This window comes from Tribolium castaneum, chromosome 2, assembly GCF_031307605.1.
Source record: "Tribolium castaneum strain GA2 chromosome 2, icTriCast1.1, whole genome shotgun sequence".
Lineage (NCBI taxonomy): Eukaryota > Metazoa > Arthropoda > Insecta > Coleoptera > Tenebrionidae > Tribolium > Tribolium castaneum.
The window spans coordinates 25,734,613-25,752,374 of record NC_087395.1 but is presented as its reverse complement, the minus strand read 5'-3'; positions in this window follow the sequence as shown (position 1 = coordinate 25,752,374).

The window sequence follows — 17,762 nt, the reverse complement described above, 5'->3', positions numbered from 1 at the left end:
GCGGACACGTGTTTGAAACATATTGCCAACCTAAAAAATCGGTAATTAAATTAAAAAAATGGCGCGGACACGTGTCTAAAACACATTGCCAACCTAAAAAATCGCACTAAATCGGTTATTAAATTAAAAATATGTCGCGGACACGTGTTTGAAACATATTGCCAACCTAAAAAATCGGTAATTAAATTAAAAAAATGACGCGGACACGTGTCTAAAACACGTTGCCAACCTAAAAAATCGGTAATTAAATTAAAAAAATGGCGCGGACACGTGTCTAAAACACATTGCCAACCTAAAAAATCGCACTAAATCGGTTATTAAATTAAAAATATGTCGCGGACACGTGTTTGAAACATATTGCCAACCTAAAAAATCGGTAATTAAATTAAAAAAATGACGCGGACACGTGTCTAAAACACGTTGCCAACCTAAAAAATCGGTAATTAAATTAAAAAAATGGCGCGGACACGTGTCTAAAACACATTGCCAACCTAAAAAATCGCACTAAATCGGTTATTAAATTAAAAATATGTCGCGGACACGTGTTTGAAACATATTGCCAACCTAAAAAATCGGTAATTAAATTAAAAAAATGGCGCGGACACGTGTCTAAAACACATTGCCAACCTAAAAAATCGCACTAAATCGGTTATTAAATTAAAAATATGTCGCGGACACGTGTTTGAAACATATTGCCAACCTAAAAAATCGGTAATTAAATTAAAAAAATGACGCGGACACGTGTCTAAAACGCATTGCCAACCTAAAAAATCGGTAATTAAATTAAAAATATGTCGCGGACACGTGTTTAAAACGCATTGCCAACCTAAAAAATCGGTAATTAAATTAAAAAAATGGCGCGGACACGTGTCTAAAACACATTGCCAACCTAAAAAATCGCACTAAATCGGTTATTAAATTAAAAATATGTCGCGGACACGTGTTTGAAACATATTGCCAACCTAAAAAATCGGTAATTAAATTAAAAAAATGACGCGGACACGTGTCTAAAACACGTTGCCAACCTAAAAAATCGCACTAAATCGGTAATTAAATTAAAAATATGTCGCGGACACGTGTTTAAAACGCATTGCCAACCTAAAAAATCGGTAATTAAATTAAAAAAATGACGCGGACACGTGTCTAAAACACGTTGCCAACCTAAAAAATCGCACTAAATCGGTAATTAAATTAAAAATATGTCGCGGACACGTGTTTAAAACGCATTGCCAACCTAAAAAATCGGTAATTAAATTAAAAATATGTCGCGGACACGTGTCTAAAACACGTTGCCAACCTAAAAAAACGCACTAAATCGGTAATTAAATTAAAAATATGTCGCGGACACGTGTTTAAAACGCATTGCCAACCTAAAAAATCGGTAATTAAATTAAAAAAATGGCGCGGACACGTGTTTAAAACGCATTGCCAACCTAAAAAATCGGTAATTAAATTAAAAAAATGGCGCGGACACGTGTCTAAAACACATTGCCAACCTAAAAAATCGGTAATTAAATTAAAAATATGTCGCGGACACGTGTTTAAAACGCATTGCCAACCTAAAAAATCGGTAATTAAATTAAAAATATGTCGCGGACACGTGTTTAAAACGCATTGCCAACCTAAAAAATCGGTAATTAAATTAAAAAAATGGCGCGGACACGTGTCTAAAACACATTGCCAACCTAAAAAATCGCACTAAATCGGTTATTAAATTAAAAATATGTCGCGGACACGTGTTTGAAACATATTGCCAACCTAAAAAATCGGTAATTGAATTAAAAAAATGACGCGGACACGTGTCTAAAACACATTGCCAACCTAAAAAATCGCACTAAATCGGTTATTAAATTAAAAATATGTCGCGGACACGTGTTTGAAACATATTGCCAACCTAAAAAATCGGTAATTAAATTAAAAAAATGGCGCGGACACGTGTCTAAAACACATTGCCAACCTAAAAAATCGCACTAAATCGGTTATTAAATTAAAAATATGTCGCGGACACGTGTTTGAAACATATTGCCAACCTAAAAAATCGGTAATTAAATTAAAAAAATGGCGCGGACACGTGTCTAAAACACATTGCCAACCTAAAAAATCGCACTAAATCGGTTATTAAATTAAAAATATGTCGCGGACACGTGTTTGAAACATATTGCCAACCTAAAAAATCGGTAATTAAATTAAAAAAATGACGCGGACACGTGTCTAAAACACGTTGCCAACCTAAAAAATCGGTAATTAAATTAAAAAAATGGCGCGGACACGTGTCTAAAACACATTGCCAACCTAAAAAATCGCACTAAATCGGTTATTAAATTAAAAATATGTCGCGGACACGTGTTTGAAACATATTGCCAACCTAAAAAATCGGTAATTAAATTAAAAAAATGACGCGGACACGTGTCTAAAACACGTTGCCAACCTAAAAAATCGGTAATTAAATTAAAAAAATGGCGCGGACACGTGTCTAAAACACATTGCCAACCTAAAAAATCGCACTAAATCGGTTATTAAATTAAAAATATGTCGCGGACACGTGTTTGAAACATATTGCCAACCTAAAAAATCGGTAATTAAATTAAAAAAATGACGCGGACACGTGTCTAAAACACGTTGCCAACCTAAAAAATCGGTAATTAAATTAAAAAAATGGCGCGGACACGTGTCTAAAACACATTGCCAACCTAAAAAATCGCACTAAATCGGTTATTAAATTAAAAATATGTCGCGGACACGTGTTTGAAACATATTGCCAACCTAAAAAATCGGTAATTAAATTAAAAAAATGGCGCGGACACGTGTCTAAAACACATTGCCAACCTAAAAAATCGCACTAAATCGGTTATTAAATTAAAAATATGTCGCGGACACGTGTTTGAAACATATTGCCAACCTAAAAAATCGGTAATTAAATTAAAAAAATGACGCGGACACGTGTCTAAAACGCATTGCCAACCTAAAAAATCGGTAATTAAATTAAAAATATGTCGCGGACACGTGTTTAAAACGCATTGCCAACCTAAAAAATCGGTAATTAAATTAAAAAAATGGCGCGGACACGTGTCTAAAACACATTGCCAACCTAAAAAATCGCACTAAATCGGTTATTAAATTAAAAATATGTCGCGGACACGTGTTTGAAACATATTGCCAACCTAAAAAATCGGTAATTAAATTAAAAAAATGACGCGGACACGTGTCTAAAACACGTTGCCAACCTAAAAAATCGCACTAAATCGGTAATTAAATTAAAAATATGTCGCGGACACGTGTTTAAAACGCATTGCCAACCTAAAAAATCGGTAATTAAATTAAAAAAATGACGCGGACACGTGTCTAAAACACGTTGCCAACCTAAAAAATCGCACTAAATCGGTAATTAAATTAAAAATATGTCGCGGACACGTGTTTAAAACGCATTGCCAACCTAAAAAATCGGTAATTAAATTAAAAATATGTCGCGGACACGTGTCTAAAACACGTTGCCAACCTAAAAAAACGCACTAAATCGGTAATTAAATTAAAAATATGTCGCGGACACGTGTTTAAAACGCATTGCCAACCTAAAAAATCGGTAATTAAATTAAAAAAATGGCGCGGACACGTGTCTAAAACACATTGCCAACCTAAAAAATCGCACTAAATCGGTTATTAAATTAAAAATATGTCGCGGACACGTGTTTGAAACATATTGCCAACCTAAAAAATCGGTAATTAAATTAAAAAAATGACGCGGACACGTGTCTAAAACACGTTGCCAACCTAAAAAAACGCACTAAATCGGTAATTAAATTAAAAATATGTCGCGGACACGTGTTTAAAACGCATTGCCAACCTAAAAAATCGGTAATTAAATTAAGAAAATGACGCGGACACGTGTCTAAAACACGTTGCCAACCTAAAAAATCGCACTAAATCGGTTATTAAATTTAAAAAATGGCGCGGACACGTGTTTAAAACATATTGCCAACTTAAAAAATCGATGTCGCGGACACGTGTCTAAAACACGTTGCCAACCTAAAAAAACGCACTAAATCGGTAATTAAATTAAAAATATGTCGCGGACACGTGTTTGAAACATATTGCCAACCTAAAAAATCGGTAATTAAATTAAAAAAATGACGCGGACACGTGTCTAAAACACGTTGCCAACCTAAAAAATCGCACTAAATCGGTAATTAAATTAAAAATATGTCGCGGACACGTGTTTAAAACGCATTGCCAACCTAAAAAATCGGTAATTAAATTAAGAAAATGACGCGGACACGTGTCTAAAACACGTTGCCAACCTAAAAAATCGCACTAAATCGGTAATTAAATTAAAAATATGTCGCGGACACGTGTTTAAAACGCATTGCCAACCTAAAAAATCGGTAATTAAATTAAAAAAATGGCGCGGACACGTGTCTAAAACACATTGCCAACCTAAAAAATCGCACTAAATCGGTTATTAAATTAAAAATATGTCGCGGACACGTGTTTGAAACATATTGCCAACCTAAAAAATCGGTAATTAAATTAAAAAAATGACGCGGACACGTGTCTAAAACACGTTGCCAACCTAAAAAAACGCACTAAATCGGTAATTAAATTAAAAATATGTCGCGGACACGTGTTTAAAACGCATTGCCAACCTAAAAAATCGGTAATTAAATTAAGAAAATGACGCGGACACGTGTCTAAAACACGTTGCCAACCTAAAAAATCGCACTAAATCGGTTATTAAATTTAAAAAATGGCGCGGACACGTGTTTAAAACATATTGCCAACTTAAAAAATCGGTAATTAAATTAAAAAAATGGCGCGGACACGTGTTTAAAACATATTGCCAACCTAAAAAATCGGTAATTAAATTAAAAAAATGGCGCGGGCACGTGTCTAAAACACGTTGCCAACCTAAAAAATCGCACTAAATCGGTTATTAAATTTAAAAAATGGCGCGAACACGCGTTTAAAACATATTGCCAACCTAAAAAATCGGTAATTAAATAAAAAAAATGGCGCGAACACGTGTTTAAAACATATTGCCAACCTAAAAAATCGGTAATTAAATTAAAAAAATGACGCGGACACGTGTCTAAAACACGTTGCCAACCTAAAAAAACGCACTAAATCGGTAATTAAATTAAAAATATGTCGCGGACACGTGTTTAAAACGCATTGCCAACCTAAAAAATCGGTAATTAAATTAAAAAAATGACGCGGACACGTGTCTAAAACACGTTGCCAAAAAAATTGCACTAAATCGGTAATTAAATTAAAAAAATGACGCGGGCACGTGTTTAAAACATATTGCCAACCTAAAAAAACGCACTAAATCGGTAATTAAATTAAAAATATGTCGCGGACACGTGTCTAAAACACGTTGCCAACCTAAAAAAACGCACTAAATCGGTAATTAAATTAAAAATATGTCGCGGACACGTGTTTAAAACGCATTGCCAACCTAAAAAATCGGTAATTAAATTAAAAATATGTCGCGGACACGTGTCTAAAACACGTTGCCAACCTAAAAAAACGCACTAAATCGGTAATTAAATTAAAAATATGTCGCGGACACGTGTTTAAAACGCATTGCCAACCTAAAAAATCGGTAATTAAATTAAAAAAATGGCGCGGACACGTGTCTAAAACACATTGCCAACCTAAAAAATCGCACTAAATCGGTTATTAAATTAAAAATATGTCGCGGACACGTGTTTGAAACATATTGCCAACCTAAAAAATCGGTAATTAAATTAAAAAAATGACGCGGACACGTGTCTAAAACACGTTGCCAACCTAAAAAAACGCACTAAATCGGTAATTAAATTAAAAATATGTCGCGGACACGTGTTTAAAACGCATTGCCAACCTAAAAAATCGGTAATTAAATTAAGAAAATGACGCGGACACGTGTCTAAAACACGTTGCCAACCTAAAAAATCGCACTAAATCGGTTATTAAATTTAAAAAATGGCGCGGACACGTGTTTAAAACATATTGCCAACTTAAAAAATCGATGTCGCGGACACGTGTCTAAAACACGTTGCCAACCTAAAAAAACGCACTAAATCGGTAATTAAATTAAAAATATGTCGCGGACACGTGTTTAAAACGCATTGCCAACCTAAAAAATCGGTAATTAAATTAAAAAAATGACGCGGACACGTGTCTAAAACACGTTGCCAACCTAAAAAAACGCACTAAATCGGTAATTAAATTAAAAATATGTCGCGGACACGTGTTTAAAACGCATTGCCAACCTAAAAAATCGGTAATTAAATTAAAAAAATGACGCGGACACGTGTCTAAAACACGTTGCCAAAAAAATTGCACTAAATCGGTAATTAAATTAAAAAAATGACGCGGGCACGTGTTTAAAACATATTGCCAACCTAAAAAAACGCACTAAATCGGTAATTAAATTAAAAATATGTCGCGGACACGTGTCTAAAACACGTTGCCAACCTAAAAAAACGCACTAAATCGGTAATTAAATTAAAAATATGTCGCGGACACGTGTTTAAAACGCATTGCCAACCTAAAAAATCGGTAATTAAATAAAAAATATGTCGCGGACACGTGTCTAAAACACGTTGCCAACCTAAAAAAACGCACTAAATCGGTAATTAAATTAAAAATATGTCGCGGACACGTGTTTAAAACGCATTGCCAACCTAAAAAATCGGTAATTAAATTAAAAAAATGGCGCGGACACGTGTCTAAAACACATTGCCAACCTAAAAAATCGCACTAAATCGGTTATTAAATTAAAAATATGTCGCGGACACGTGTTTGAAACATATTGCCAACCTAAAAAATCGGTAATTAAATTAAAAAAATGACGCGGACACGTGTCTAAAACACGTTGCCAACCTAAAAAAACGCACTAAATCGGTAATTAAATTAAAAATATGTCGCGGACACGTGTTTAAAACGCATTGCCAACCTAAAAAATCGGTAATTAAATTAAGAAAATGACGCGGACACGTGTCTAAAACACGTTGCCAACCTAAAAAATCGCACTAAATCGGTTATTAAATTTAAAAAATGGCGCGGACACGTGTTTAAAACATATTGCCAACTTAAAAAATCGATGTCGCGGACACGTGTCTAAAACACGTTGCCAACCTAAAAAAACGCACTAAATCGGTAATTAAATTAAAAATATGTCGCGGACACGTGTTTAAAACGCATTGCCAACCTAAAAAATCGGTAATTAAATTAAAAATATGTCGCGGACACGTGTCTAAAACACGTTGCCAACCTAAAAAAACGCACTAAATCGGTAATTAAATTAAAAATATGTCGCGGACACGTGTTTAAAACGCATTGCCAACCTAAAAAATCGGTAATTAAATTAAAAAAATGGCGCGGACACGTGTCTAAAACACATTGCCAACCTAAAAAATCGCACTAAATCGGTTATTAAATTAAAAATATGTCGCGGACACGTGTTTGAAACATATTGCCAACCTAAAAAATCGGTAATTAAATTAAAAAAATGACGCGGACACGTGTCTAAAACACGTTGCCAACCTAAAAAATCGGTAATTAAATTAAAAAAATGGCGCGGACACGTGTCTAAAACACATTGCCAACCTAAAAAATCGCACTAAATCGGTTATTAAATTAAAAATATGTCGCGGACACGTGTTTGAAACATATTGCCAACCTAAAAAATCGGTAATTAAATTAAAAAAATGGCGCGGACACGTGTCTAAAACACATTGCCAACCTAAAAAATCGCACTAAATCGGTTATTAAATTAAAAATATGTCGCGGACACGTGTTTGAAACATATTGCCAACCTAAAAAATCGGTAATTAAATTAAAAAAATGACGCGGACACGTGTCTAAAACGCATTGCCAACCTAAAAAATCGGTAATTAAATTAAAAATATGTCGCGGACACGTGTTTAAAACGCATTGCCAACCTAAAAAATCGGTAATTAAATTAAAAAAATGGCGCGGACACGTGTCTAAAACACATTGCCAACCTAAAAAATCGCACTAAATCGGTTATTAAATTAAAAATATGTCGCGGACACGTGTTTGAAACATATTGCCAACCTAAAAAATCGGTAATTAAATTAAAAAAATGACGCGGACACGTGTCTAAAACACATTGCCAACCTAAAAAATCGCACTAAATCGGTTATTAAATTAAAAATATGTCGCGGACACGTGTTTGAAACATATTGCCAACCTAAAAAATCGGTAATTAAATTAAAAAAATGGCGCGGACACGTGTCTAAAACACATTGCCAACCTAAAAAATCGCACTAAATCGGTTATTAAATTAAAAATATGTCGCGGACACGTGTTTGAAACATATTGCCAACCTAAAAAATCGGTAATTAAATTAAAAAAATGGCGCGGACACGTGTCTAAAACACATTGCCAACCTAAAAAATCGCACTAAATCGGTTATTAAATTAAAAATATGTCGCGGACACGTGTTTGAAACATATTGCCAACCTAAAAAATCGGTAATTAAATTAAAAAAATGACGCGGACACGTGTCTAAAACACGTTGCCAACCTAAAAAATCGGTAATTAAATTAAAAAAATGGCGCGGACACGTGTCTAAAACACATTGCCAACCTAAAAAATCGCACTAAATCGGTTATTAAATTAAAAATATGTCGCGGACACGTGTTTGAAACATATTGCCAACCTAAAAAATCGGTAATTAAATTAAAAAAATGACGCGGACACGTGTCTAAAACACGTTGCCAACCTAAAAAATCGGTAATTAAATTAAAAAAATGGCGCGGGCACGTGTCTAAAACACATTGCCAACCTAAAAAATCGCACTAAATCGGTTATTAAATTAAAAATATGTCGCGGACACGTGTTTGAAACATATTGCCAACCTAAAAAATCGGTAATTAAATTAAAAAAATGACGCGGACACGTGTCTAAAACACGTTGCCAACCTAAAAAATCGGTAATTAAATTAAAAAAATGGCGCGGACACGTGTTTAAAACGCATTGCCAACCTAAAAAATCGGTAATTAAATTAAAAAAATGTCGCGGACACGTGTTTAAAACGCATTGCCAACCTAAAAAATCGGTAATTAAATTAAAAATATGTCGCGGACACGTGTTTAAAACGCATTGCCAACCTAAAAAATCGGTAATTAAATTAAGAAAATGACGCGGACACGTGTCTAAAACACGTTGCCAACCTAAAAAATCGCACTAAATCGGTTATTAAATTAAAAATATGTCGCGGACACGTGTTTGAAACATATTGCCAACCTAAAAAATCGGTAATTAAATTAAAAAAATGGCGCGGACACGTGTCTAAAACACATTGCCAACCTAAAAAATCGCACTAAATCGGTTATTAAATTAAAAATATGTCGCGGACACGTGTTTGAAACATATTGCCAACCTAAAAAATCGGTAATTAAATTAAAAAAATGACGCGGACACGTGTCTAAAACACGTTGCCAACCTAAAAAATCGCACTAAATCGGTAATTAAATTAAAAATATGTCGCGGACACGTGTTTAAAACGCATTGCCAACCTAAAAAATCGGTAATTAAATTAAAAATATGTCGCGGACACGTGTTTAAAACGCATTGCCAACCTAAAAAATCGGTAATTAAATTAAGAAAATGACGCGGACACGTGTCTAAAACACGTTGCCAACCTAAAAAATCGCACTAAATCGGTTATTAAATTAAAAATATGTCGCGGACACGTGTTTGAAACATATTGCCAACCTAAAAAATCGGTAATTAAATTTAAAAAATGACGCGGACACGTGTCTAAAACGCATTGCCAACCTAAAAAATCGGTAATTAAATTAAAAAAATGGCGCGGACACGTGTCTAAAACACATTGCCAACCTAAAAAATCGCACTAAATCGGTTATTAAATTAAAAATATGTCGCGGACACGTGTTTGAAACATATTGCCAACCTAAAAAATCGGTAATTAAATTAAAAAAATGACGCGGACACGTGTCTAAAACACGTTGCCAACCTAAAAAATCGCACTAAATCGGTAATTAAATTAAAAATATGTCGCGGACACGTGTTTAAAACGCATTGCCAACCTAAAAAATCGGTAATTAAATTAAAAATATGTCGCGGACACGTGTTTAAAACGCATTGCCAACCTAAAAAATCGGTAATTAAATTAAGAAAATGACGCGGACACGTGTCTAAAACACGTTGCCAACCTAAAAAATCGCACTAAATCGGTTATTAAATTTAAAAAATGGCGCGGACACGTGTTTAAAACATATTGCCAACTTAAAAAATCGGTAATTAAATTAAAAAAATGGCGCGGACACGTGTTTAAAACATATTGCCAACCTAAAAAATCGGTAATTAAATTAAAAAAATGGCGCGGGCACGTGTCTAAAACACGTTGCCAACCTAAAAAATCGCACTAAATCGGTTATTAAATTTAAAAAATGGCGCGAACACGCGTTTAAAACATATTGCCAACCTAAAAAATCGGTAATTAAATAAAAAAAATGGCGCGAACACGTGTTTAAAACATATTGCCAACCTAAAAAATCGCACTAAATCGGTTATTAAATTAAAAAAATGGCGCGAACACGTGTTTAAAACATATTGCCAACCTAAAAAATCGGTAATTAAATTAAAAAAATGACGCGGACACGTGTCTAAAACATATTGCCAACCTAAAAAATCGCACTAAATCGGTAATTAAATAAAAAAATGGCGCGAACACGTGTTTAAAACATATTGCCAACCTAAAAAATCGCACTAAATCGGTTATTAAATTAAAAAAATGGCGCGAACACGTGTTTAAAACATATTGCCAACCTAAAAGATCGCACTAAATCGGTTATTAAATTAAAAAAATGGCACGAACACGTGTTTAAAACATATTGCCAACCTAAAAAATCGGTAATTAAATTAAAAAAATGACGCGGACACGTGTCTAAAACACGTTGCCAACCTAAAAAATCGCACTAAATCGGTTATTAAATAAAAAAAATGGCGCGAACACGTGTTTAAAACATATTGCCAACTTAAAAAATCGGTAATTAAATTAAAAAAATGGCGCGGACACGTGTCTAAAACACATTGCCAACCTAAAAAAACGCACTAAATCGGTAATTAAATTAAAAATATATCGCAGACACGTGTTTAAAACGCATTGCCAACCTAAAAAATCGGTAATTAAATTTAAAAAAAGACGCGGACACGTGTCTAAAACACGTTGCCAACCTAAAAAATCGCACTAAATCGGTTATTAAATTAAAACAATGGCGCGAACACGTGTTGAAAACATATTGCCAACCTAAAAAATCGGTAATTAAATTAAAAAAATGACGCGGACACGTGTCTAAAACACGTTGCCAACCTAAAAAATCGCACTAAATCGGTTATTAAATTAAAACAATGGCGCGAACACGTGTTGAAAACATATTGCCAACCTAAAAAATCGGTAATTAAATTAAAAAAAAGACGCGGACACGTGTCTAAAACACGTTGCCAACCTAAAAAATCGCACTAAATCGGTTATTAAATTAAAACAATGGCGCGAACACGTGTTGAAAACATATTGCCAACCTAAAAAATCGGTAATTAAATTAAAAAAATGACGCGGACACGTGTCTAAAACACGTTGCCAACCTAAAAAATCGCACTAAATCGTATATTAAATTAAAAAAATGGCGCGAACACGTGTTTAAAACATATTGCCAACTTAAAAAATCGGTAATTAAATTAAAAAAATGGCGCGGACACGTGTCTAAAACACATTGCCAACCTAAAAAAACGCACTAAATCGGTAATTAAATTAAAAATATATCGCAGACACGTGTTTAAAACGCATTGCCAACCTAAAAAATCGGTAATTAAATTAAAAAAAAGACGCGGACACGTGTCTAAAACACGTTGCCAACCTAAAAAATCGCACTAAATCGGTTATTAAATTAAAAAAATGGCGCGAACACGTGTTTAAAACATATTGCCAACCTAAAAAATCGGTAATTAAATTTAAAAAATGACGCGGACACGTGTCTAAAACACGTTGCCAACCTAAAAAATCGCACTAAATCGGTTATTAAATTAAAAAAATGGCACGAACACGTGTTTAAAACATATTGCCAACCTAAAAAATCGGTAATTAAATTAAAAAAATGACGCGGACACGTGTCTAAAACACGTTGCCAACCTAAAAAATCGCACTAAATCGGTTATTAAATAAAAAAAATGGCGCGAACACGTGTTTAACACATATTGCCAACTTAAAAAATCGGTAATTAAATTAAAAAAATGGCGCGGACACGTGTCTAAAACACATTGCCAACCTAAAAAAACGCACTAAATCGGTAATTAAATTAAAAATATATCGCAGACACGTGTTTAAAACGCATTGCCAACCTAAAAAATCGGTAATTAAATTAAAAAAAAGACGCGGACACGTGTCTAAAACACGTTGCCAACCTAAAAAATCGCACTAAATCGGTTATTAAATTAAAAAAATGGCGCGAACACGTGTTTAAAACATATTGCCAACCTAAAAAATCGGTAATTAAATTAAAAAAATGACGCGGACACGTGTCTAAAACACGTTGCCAACCTAAAAAATCGCACTAAATCGGTTATTAAATTAAAAAAATGGCACGAACACGTGTTTAAAACATATTGCCAACCTAAAAAATCGGTAATTAAATTAAAAAAATGACGCGGACACGTGTCTAAAACACGTTGCCAACCTAAAAAATCGCACTAAATCGGTTATTAAATAAAAAAAATGGCGCGAACACGTGTTTAAAACATATTGCCAACCTAAAAAATCGGTAATTAAATTAAAAAAATGACGCGGACACGTGTCTAAAACATATTGCCAACCTAAAAAATCGCACTAAATCGGTAATTAAATAAAAAAATGGCGCGAACACGTGTTTAAAACATATTGCCAACCTAAAAAATCGCACTAAATCGGTTATTAAATTAAAAAAATGGCGCGAACACGTGTTTAAAACATATTGCCAACCTAAAAGATCGCACTAAATCGGTTATTAAATTAAAAAAATGGCACGAACACGTGTTTAAAACATATTGCCAACCTAAAAAATCGGTAATTAAATTAAAAAAATGACGCGGACACGTGTCTAAAACACGTTGCCAACCTAAAAAATCGCACTAAATCGGTTATTAAATAAAAAAAATGGCGCGAACACGTGTTTAAAACATATTGCCAACTTAAAAAATCGGTAATTAAATTAAAAAAATGGCGCGGACACGTGTCTAAAACACATTGCCAACCTAAAAAAACGCACTAAATCGGTAATTAAATTAAAAATATATCGCAGACACGTGTTTAAAACGCATTGCCAACCTAAAAAATCGGTAATTAAATTTAAAAAAAGACGCGGACACGTGTCTAAAACACGTTGCCAACCTAAAAAATCGCACTAAATCGGTTATTAAATTAAAACAATGGCGCGAACACGTGTTGAAAACATATTGCCAACCTAAAAAATCGGTAATTAAATTAAAAAAATGACGCGGACACGTGTCTAAAACACGTTGCCAACCTAAAAAATCGCACTAAATCGGTTATTAAATTAAAACAATGGCGCGAACACGTGTTGAAAACATATTGCCAACCTAAAAAATCGGTAATTAAATTAAAAAAAAGACGCGGACACGTGTCTAAAACACGTTGCCAACCTAAAAAATCGCACTAAATCGGTTATTAAATTAAAACAATGGCGCGAACACGTGTTGAAAACATATTGCCAACCTAAAAAATCGGTAATTAAATTAAAAAAATGACGCGGACACGTGTCTAAAACACGTTGCCAACCTAAAAAATCGCACTAAATCGTATATTAAATTAAAAAAATGGCGCGAACACGTGTTTAAAACATATTGCCAACTTAAAAAATCGGTAATTAAATTAAAAAAATGGCGCGGACACGTGTCTAAAACACATTGCCAACCTAAAAAAACGCACTAAATCGGTAATTAAATTAAAAATATATCGCAGACACGTGTTTAAAACGCATTGCCAACCTAAAAAATCGGTAATTAAATTAAAAAAAAGACGCGGACACGTGTCTAAAACACGTTGCCAACCTAAAAAATCGCACTAAATCGGTTATTAAATTAAAAAAATGGCGCGAACACGTGTTTAAAACATATTGCCAACCTAAAAAATCGGTAATTAAATTTAAAAAATACGCGGACACGTGTCTAAAACACGTTGCCAACCTAAAAAATCGCACTAAATCGGTTATTAAATTAAAAAAATGGCACGAACACGTGTTTAAAACATATTGCCAACCTAAAAAATCGGTAATTAAATTAAAAAAATGACGCGGACACGTGTCTAAAACACGTTGCCAACCTAAAAAATCGCACTAAATCGGTTATTAAATAAAAAAAATGGCGCGAACACGAACGATTTTTTAGGTTGGCAATGCGTTTTAAACACGTGTCCGCGACATATTTTTAATTTAATTACCGATTTAGTGCGTTTTTTTAGGTTGGCAACGTGTTTTAGACACGTGTCCGCGTCATTTTTTAAATTTAATTACCGATTTTATAGGTTGGCAATATGTTTCAAACACGTGTCCGCGACATATTTTTAATTTAATAACCGATTTAGTGCGATTTTTTAGGTTGGCAATGTGTTTTAGACACGTGTCCGCGCCATTTTTTTAATTTAATTACCGATTTTTTAAGTTGGCAATATGTTTTAAACACGTGTCCGCGACATATTTTTAATTTAATTACCGATTTAGTGCGTTTTTTAGGTTGGCAACGTGTTTTAGACACGTGTCCGCGTCATTTTTTTAATTTAATTACCGATTTTTTAGGTTGGCAATGCGTTTTAAACACGTGTCCGCGACATATTTTTAATTTAATTACCGATTTAGTGCGTTTTTTTAGGTTGGCAACGTGTTTTAAACACGTGCCCGCGTCATTTTTTTAATTTAATTACCGATTTAGTGCGATTTTTTAGGTTGGCAATGTGTTTTAGACACGTGTCCGCGTCATTTTTTTAATTTAATTACCGATTTTTTAGGTTGGCAATGCGTTTTAAACACGTGTCCGCGCCATTTTTTAAATTTAATAACCGATTTAGTGCGATTTTTTAGGTTGGCAACGTGTTTTAGACACGTGTCCGCGTCATTTTTTTAATTTAATTACCGATTTTTTAGGTTGGCAATGCGTTTTAAACACGTGTCCGCGACATATTTTTAATTTAATTACCGATTTAGTGCGTTTTTTTAGGTTGGCAACGTGTTTTAGACACGTGTCCGCGACATATTTTTAATTTAATTACCGATTTTTTAGGTTGGCAATGCGTTTTAAACACGTGTCCGCGACATATTTTTAATTTAATTACCGATTTAGTGCGTTTTTTTAGGTTGGCAATATGTTTTAAACACGTGCCCGCGTCATTTTTTTAATTTAATTACCGATTTAGTGCGATTTTTTTGGCAACGTGTTTTAGACACGTGTCCGCGTCATTTTTTTAATTTAATTACCGATTTTTTAGGTTGGCAATGCGTTTTAAACACGTGTCCGCGACATATTTTTAATTTAATTACCGATTTAGTGCGTTTTTTTAGGTTGGCAATGTGTTTTAGACACGTGTCCGCGCCATTTTTTTAATTTAATTACCGATTTTTTAAGTTGGCAATATGTTTTAAACACGTGTCCGCGACATATTTTTAATTTAATTACCGATTTAGTGCGTTGTTTTAGGTTGGCAACGTGTTTTAGACACGTGTCCGCGACATATTTTTAATTTAATTACCGATTTAGTGCGTTTTTTTAGGTTGGCAATATGTTTTAAACACGTGTTCGCGCCATTGTTTTAATTTAATAACCGATTTAGTGCGATTTTTTAGGTTGGCAACGTGTTTTAGACACGTGTCTGCGTCATTTTTTTAATTTAATTATCGATTTTTTAGGTTGGCAATATGTTTTAAATACGTGTTCGCGCCATTTTTTTAATTTAATAACCGATTTAGTGCGATTTTTTAGGTTGGCAAAGTGTTTTAGACACGTGTCCGCGCCATTTTTTTAATTTAATTACCGATTTTTTAAGTTGGCAATATGTTTTAAACACGTGTCCGCGCCATTTTTTAAATTTAATAACCGATTTAGTGCGATTTTTTAGGTTGGCAACGTGTTTTAGACACGTGTCCGCGTCATTTTCTTAATTTAATTACCGATTTTTTAGGTTGGCAATGCGTTTTAAACACGTGTCCGCGACATATTTTTAATTTAATTACCGATTTAGTGCGTTTTTTTAGGTTGGCAACGTGTTTTAGACACGTGTCCGCGTCATTTTTTTAATTTAATTACCGATTTTTTAGGTTGGCAATATGTTTCAAACACGTGTCCGCGACATATTTTTAATTTAATAACCGATTTAGTGCGATTTTTTAGGTTGGCAATGTGTTTTAGACAGTGTCCGCGCCATTTTTTAAATTTAATTACCGATTTTTTAAGTTGGCAATATGTTTTAAACACGTGTCCGCGACATATTTTTAATTTAATTACCGATTTAGTGCGTTTTTTTAGGTTGGCAACGTGTTTTAGACACGTGTCCGCGACATATTTTTAATTTAATTACCGATTTAGTGCGTTTTTTTAGGTTGGCAATATGTTTTAAACACGTGCCCGCGTCATTTTTTTAATTTAATTACCGATTTAGTGCGATTTTTTTGGCAACGTGTTTTAGACACGTGTCCGCGTCATTTTTTTAATTTAATTACCGATTTTTTAGGTTGGCAATATGTTTTAAACACGTGTTCGCGCCATTTTTTTAGTTTAATAACCGATTTGGTGCGATTTTTTAGGTTGGCAACGTGTTTTAGACACGTGTCCGCGACATATTTTTAATTTAATTACCGATTTTTTAGGTTGGCAATGCGTTTTAAACACGTGTCCGCGACATATTTTTAATTTAATTACCGATTTAGTGCGTTTTTTTAGGTTGGCAACGTGTTTTAGACACGTGTCCGCGACATATTTTTAATTTAATTACCGATTTTTTAAGTTGGCAATATGTTTTAAACACGTGTCCGCGCCATTTTTTAAATTTAATAACCGATTTAGTGCGATTTTTTAGGTTGGCAACGTGTTTTAGACACGTGTCCGCGTCATTTTCTTAATTTAATTACCGATTTTTTAGGTTGGCAATGCGTTTTAAACACGTGTCCGCGACATATTTTTAATTTAATTACCGATTTAGTGCGTTTTTTTAGGTTGGCAACGTGTTTTAGACACGTGTCCGCGTCATTTTTTTAATTTAATTACCGATTTTTTAGGTTGGCAATATGTTTCAAACACGTGTCCGCGACATATTTTTAATTTAATAACCGATTTAGTGCGATTTTTTAGGTTGGCAATGTGTTTTAGACACGTGTCCGCGCCATTTTTTTAATTTAATTACCGATTTTTTAGGTTGGCAATGCGTTTTAAACACGTGTCCGCGACATATTTTTAATTTAATTACCGATTTAGTGCGTTTTTTTAGGTTGGCAACGTGTTTTAGACACGTGTCCGCGACATATTTTTAATTTAATTACCGATTTTTTAGGTTGGCAATGCGTTTTAAACACGTGTCCGCGACATATTTTTAATTTAATTACCGATTTAGTGCGTTTTTTTTAGGTTGGCAACGTGTTTTAGACACGTGTCCGCGACATATTTTTAATTTAATTACCGATTTAGTGCGTTTTTTTAGGTTGGCAATATGTTTTAAACACGTGCCCGCGTCATTTTTTTAATTTAATTACCGA